Source organism: Ictidomys tridecemlineatus, chromosome 13, assembly GCF_052094955.1.
Source record: "Ictidomys tridecemlineatus isolate mIctTri1 chromosome 13, mIctTri1.hap1, whole genome shotgun sequence".
NCBI classification, from domain to species: Eukaryota; Metazoa; Chordata; class Mammalia; order Rodentia; family Sciuridae; genus Ictidomys; species Ictidomys tridecemlineatus.
In genome coordinates, this window is record NC_135489.1 from 54,259,291 (window position 1) to 54,266,431 (window position 7,141).

Genomic DNA, 7,141 nt, shown 5'->3' on the forward strand with positions numbered 1-7,141 from the left:
TTTTCAGCTTTTAAGGATGTAAGGAATGTTTCCGTAGTATTGAAAATATGGAGGCTGTATGGAGAAATGGTTAGAAATTACTGTATCAAATATCTCTGCCTTCTGATCTGAAGAAGAGATAATCCACATACCCTTTGCCTGAACCACAGGTTTTATTTTACCCTCCTTCATTTCCTAAGGTTTGATCATTCCTCTTCTGAAAAATCATTCAATATGTGTTGGGAAACCAGCCACTTCCTTTGGATGTGTGGCTACAAAAACAGACTAGCTCAAGGACAGTGACGATAGGAGCTGTTGGCAGAAACTATTTGATATTCTCCGAGATCAACATATAACATCTGAAGGACGGCTCTAGGGGAGCTAGGAGTGTTGGCCAAGCTGTTCTAAGATGCATGGGCAATTTTTCAGCCATACATTATGTTTCAAACTTCTAATCTTCCTTCCACATCAATGTTCCCTATTCTAGAACAGGCATTTCATTGACCCTCATGTATAAACAGGTGAGCCTTTCCCAGGACAGACATGAGATGGACCGGCTCTCTCTGGGGCACTCACAGCAGCTAAAACAAGGGGGGGGGCAGCTGGAACCAAACCCCACAACCATGGCAATACTCTCTCCACATTTTCAGAAAAGCAATTGGCCTGCTGACAAGCTAAGGAATTTAGCTAGGTGTCTTTACTTAACCTCTCTGCCCTCTGAGCAACCCTGATTCTTCCTTCTTCCTTATGGAGCAAGGATTTGTGGAGAAACCTGTGATAAAGCTGGGTGCCCGCTGTGGGAAAGACCACAAGTCCTAAAGTGGAAGGAATGGAAGTTTGCTGGAGTTCATCTCCTCCTTACCATTTGATATTCCAGATCACCAGATGAGACAGCTGTGTCCTTGTTTACGTGGGAGGACATAATCACAGTCACATTCTTGACGTCCTAGAGTAGACTTTATCCCTTCCTCCCAACATGCCTGGCATAAAAGGTCACCTCTTCATATCTCCTGAGTCTCCCTCAAGTCCACTCTCTCTTCCCTGCCGGTCTTTAATTTAGTCTCTGCTATGATTTGGATGGGTTTGTTTCCCAAGGTTTGTGTATTGGAAGCTTGGTCCCCACTTGGTGACACTGAGAAGTGGTGGGGCCCAGTAGGAGGTTCTTAGGTCAATGAGGATGATGCTGTCCTAAGGGACTAAGGAGAGTGAGTTGTTCTACAAGAACCCTTCCTCCTCTCTGTTCCTGTCTCACCCTGTGATCTCTCCCTCTCTTGCTGTCTCCTACCTTGGTGATACAATCACCAGAGCCAAGCAGAAGCGAGCACCATGCCTTTGAACCTCTAATACATGGGTCAAATAAACTTCTTTTCTTTATAAAGTTTGCAACTTCTGTAATTTTGTAACTAATATAAATTGAATTAATGTAGTCTCATTTTATTGATTTCATAGAACATGTCAATATCTACAATCCATTTTTCTCCCCTTTCCTTCCATCTGTCCTGAACACGTGTCCCTGTTTATCATCCCAGCAGCAGTTAGGGCTACTTTCTGAAGTTTAACGTGTGGCTTTGTTTATCTTTTTCTTTTTTCTTATTGTACTGGAGATGGAGCCCAGGCCTTGCTCATGCTAGGTAAGCATGCTCTGTTCATCTTTAATCACATTCTACTTTCCTTCTTTCCGTGCCTCTCTCCATTTTGGTATCTATCCTGGAAATCCCATCCTCACCTTGCCTAAAAGCCTTCCCATAACTGCCCTCCTCCTACAGTTTGTGGCCGGAATAAACACTAAGATGGAAGAGCCTCGGGCTTGGGCTGTAGCTCAATAGTAGAGAACTTGCTTGCCTGGCATGTGTGAGGCCCTGGGTTCGATCCTCAGTACCACATAAAAATAAATAAATAAAAATAAAGATATGTGTCCATCTACAACAACAACAAAAAGATGGAATGGCCTCCCAGAACCCTTTGCACAGACACTAAACTCATGGAATTGTAAGTGTTGCTGATGTATCTATCTCCTTACCACTCCATGGTGAGATCCTAATATTAGGAACTTTCTTTACCAGCTAATGACAGAGCCCCTAGTATACATTGGTATTCAGCATATATGAAGAAATGACCCACAATGAACTAACTGAAGATCAGAACTCAGAGTCATGCATCATTTTTGTAACAATGAATGTTTAAAAGATATATTTTGTAATAGACTTATCCATTCATCATAACTGAGGGAAAGTGTGGCTTCATACAAATCAATATTGTATTTTCTGAAAGGTGTCGTTTTCCATCCTAGCCTCTATATCATAAGCATCACTTAGGTTTTTGCTCAAATCTAAGTTTATTTTTAATCAAAAGGAAATAGTTAGAGAGACCTGCGACCGACTGGCAGAACAGGCCCAGCGGCCTGCCGGCAGAGTTGAAAGATCACCACAATTGGAGGAGAGGCACAGCCGCCGCCGTGCCTGCAAGGTAGGCAGAACTGCAACCTGGAGAACAGGCTCAGCGGCCCGCCATTGTGGTAGACAGATCACCCCTATTGGAGGAGGGGCCCAGCCATTGCCCGCAAGGTAGGCAGACCACGCGACCTAGAGAAGGGGCCCAGCGGCACACCGGCGTAATAGAACACCCCAATTGGAGGAGGAGCACAGCCGCCGCCCACCCCTGCAAGGGAGACTTTGCAACTATAAAGAGCAATATAAATATAGAGAGGAAAAATTCAATAACACAACAGTTTCACCAAGCAGAAAGAAACTCGAGCAGTATGAAAAGACAAGGAAAGAAAGGACCACAAGCAATGCAGGTCAATTCAACTTTAGAAGAGGTAATAGCTGCAGCAGATGGAATATCACATAAGGAATTCAGGATTTACATGCTTCAGATGATCTGGAGTCTCAAGGAAGACATTAGATAGCAAAATCAGACAATAAAAGATCACTTTGACAATGAATTATATAAACAAATCCAAGAAGCAGAAGATCAACTATACAGGGAGATAGAGGTTATAAAAAACAAACAGAAATCCCAGAAATGCAGGAAGCAATAAACCAACTTAAAAACTCAAATGAGAATACTACCATCAGAGTAGAACACTTAGAAGATAGAACATCAGACAACGAAGACAAAGTATCTCAACCTGAAAAGAACATAGACAGCTCAGCAAGACTGTTAAGAAACTATAAGCAGAACATCCAAGAAATATGGGATAACATAAAGAGACCAAACTTAAGAATCCCTGGGATACAGGAAGGTATAGAGGTCCAAACCAAAGGAATGAGCAATCTCTTCAATGAAATAATATGAGAAAACTTCCCAGACTTGAAGAATGAGACTGAATCCCAAATCCTAGAAGCCTACAGGACGCCAAATGTGCAAAATCATAAGAGATCCACACCTAGACACATTATAATGAAGATGCCCAACACACAGAATAAGAAGAGAATTTTAAAAGCTTCAAGAGAAAGGAAGTGGATTACATTTAGGGGTAAACCAATCAGGAAAACAGCTGATCTTTCAACACAGACTCTGAAAGCTAGAAGATCCTGGAACAACATATTTCAAACGCTGAAAGAAAATGGGTTCCAACCAAGAATTGTGTATCCAGCGAAATTAAGCTTCAGGATGGAAGATAAAATTAAAACCTTCCACGATAAACAAAAGCTAAAAGAATTTGCAGCTAGAAAACCATCTCTTCAAAACACCTTCAGCAAAACATTACAGGAAGAGGAAATGGAAAATAACAATGAAAACCAACAGTGGGAGGTAAGACAGTAAAGGGGGGAAAAATAATCAAAGACGAAAACAAACCATGTTTAGTAACATAAATAAACAAATATGGCTGGAAGAACAACCCATATCTCAATAATAATCCTAAATGTTAATGGCTTAAACTCACCAATTAAGAGACACAGGCTAGTAGAATGGATCACAAAACAAGACCCAACAATACGCTGCCTACAGGAGACATATTTGATAGGAAAAGACATACATAGACTGAAGGTGAAAGGTTGGGAAAAATCATATAATTCATATGGACTTCGGAAACAAGCAGAACTGTCCATACTCATATCAAATAAAATAGATTTCAAGCCAAAGTTAATCAAAAGGGATAAAGAGAGACACTACATAGTGCTCAAGGGAACCATACACCAACAAGACATAACAATCATAAATATATATGCTCCAAACAATGGTGCAGCTATGTCCATCAAACAAACTCTTCTCAAGTTCAAGAGTCTAATAGACCACCATACAATAATCATGGGAGACTTCAACACACCTCTCTCACCACTGGACAGATCTTCCAAACACAAGTTGAATAAGGAAACTATAGAACTCAATAACACAATTAATAACCTAGACTTAATTGACATATATAGAATATACCACCCAACATCAAGCAGTTACACTTTTTTCTCAGCAGCACATGGATCCTTCTCAAAAATAGTTCATATATTATGCCACAGGGCAACTCTTAGACAATATAAAGGAGTACAGATAATACCATGCATCTTATCTGATCATAATGGACTGAAACTGAAAATCAACAATAAAAGAAGGAAGGAAAAATCATGCATCACTTGGAGAATGAACAATAGGTTACTGAATGATCAATGGGTTATAGAAGACATCAAGGAGGAAATTTAAAAATTCTTAGAGATAAATGAAAACACAGACATAACATATCGGAATCTATGGGACACATTGAAAGCACTTCTAAGAGGAAAATTCATTGCTTGGAGTTCATTCCTTAAAAAAAGAAAAAACCAACAAGTAAATGATCTCATACTTCATCTCAAAATCCTAGAAAAAGAAGAGCAAAACAACAGCAAAAGAAGTAGAAGGCAAGAAATAATTAAAATCAGAGCTGAAATTAATGAAATCAAAACAAAAGAAACAATTGAAAAAACTGACAAAACTAAAAGCTGGTTCTTTGAAAAAATAAATAAAATAAACAGAACCTTAGCCATGCTAACGAAGAGAAGAAGAGAGAGAACTCAAATTACTAGCATACGGGATGAAAAAGGCAATATCACAACAAACACTTCAGAAATACAGAAGATAATCGGAAATTATTTTGAATCCTTATACTCCAATAAAATAGAAGATAGTGAAGGCATCAATAAATTTCTTAAGTCATATAATCTGCCCAGATTGAGTCAGGAGGATATAGACAACCTAAACAGACCAATATCAATTGAGGAAATAGAAGAAACCATCAAAAAACTACCAACCAAGAAAAGCCCAGGACTGGATGGGTATACAGCAGAGTTTTACAAAACCTTTAAAGAGGAACTAACACCAATACTTTTCAAGGTATTTCAGGAAATAGAAAGAGAGGGAGAACTTCCAAATTTATTCTATAAGGCAACATCACCCTGATTCCTAAACCAGACAAAGACAATTCAAAGAAAGAAAACTACAGACCAATATCTCTAATGAACCTAGATGCAAAAATTCTCAATAAAATTCTGGTGAATCGGATACAAAAACATATCAAAAAAATTGTGCACCATGATCAAGTAGGATTCATCACTGGGATGCAAGGCTGGTTCAATATACGGAAATCAATAAATGTTATTCACCACATCAATAGACTCAAAGATAAGAACCATATGATCATCTCGATAGACGCAGAAAAAGCATTGGAAAAGTACAGCATCCCTTTATGTTCAAAACTCTAGAAAAATTAGGGATAACTGGAACATACCTCAATATTGTAAAAGCTATCTATGCTAAGCCTCAGGCTAGCATCATTCTGAATGGAGAAAAATTGAAGGCATTCCCACTAAAATCTGGAAGAAGACAGGGATGCCCTCTCTCACCACTTCTATTCCACATAGTTCTCGAAACACTGGCCAGAGCAATTAGACAAATGAAAGAAATTAAAAGCATAAAAATAGGAAAAGAAGAACTTAAATTATCACTATTTGCAGGTGACATGATTCTATACCTAGCAGACTCAAAAGTGTCTACAAAGAAACTATTAGAGCTAATAAATGAATTCAGCAAAGTGGCATGATATAAAATCAACACGCATAAATCAAAGACATTCCTGTATATCAGCGACAAATCCTCTGAAATGGAAATGAGGACAACCACTCCATTCACAATATCCTCAAAAAAAAAAAATAAAATAAAATACTTGGGAATCAACCTAACAAAAGAGGGGAAAGACTTATACAATGAAAACTACAGAACCCTAAAGAGAGAAATAGTAGAAGATCTTAGAAGATGGAAAAATATACCCTGTTCATGGCTAGGCAGAACTAACATCATCAAAATGGCAATATTACCCAAAGTTCTCTATAGGTTTAATGCAATGCCAATCAAAATCCCAATGGCATTTCTTGTAGAAATAGATAAAGCAATCATGAAATTCATTTGGAAAAATAAAAGACCCAGAATAACAAAAACAACTCTAAACAGGAAGTGTGAATCAGGCGGTATAGAGATATCAGACTTCAAACTATACTACAGAGCGATAGTAACAAAAACAGCAAGGTACAGGTACCAAAACAGGCAGGTGGACCAATGGTACAGAATAGAGGACACAAAAACCAATCCACAATATTACAACTATCTTATATTTGATAAAGGGGCTAAAAGCATGCAATGGAGGAAGGATAGCATCTTCAACAAATGGTGCTGGGAAAACTGGTAATCCATATGCAACAAAATGAAACTGAATCCCTTTCTCTTGCCATGCACAAAAGTTAACTCAAAATGGATCAAGGAGCTTGATATCAAATCAGAGACAGGGCGTCTGATAGAAGAAAAAGTTGGCTACGATCTACATACTGTGGGGTCGGGCTCCAAATTCCTCAATAGTATACCCATAGCACAAGAGTTAATAACTAGAATCAACAAATGAGACTTACTTAAACTAAAAACTTTTTTCTCAGCAAAAGAAACAATAAGAAAGGTAAATAGGGAACCTACATCCTGGGAACAAATCTTTACTCCTCACACTTCAGATAGAACCCTAATATCCAGAGTATACAAAGAACTCAAAAAATTAAACAATAAGAAAACAAATAACCCAATCAACAAATGGGCCAAGGACCTGAACAGACACTTCTCAGAGGAGGACATACAATCAATCAACAAGTACATGAAAAAATGCTCACCATCTCTAGCAGTCAGAGAAATGCAAATCAAAACCACC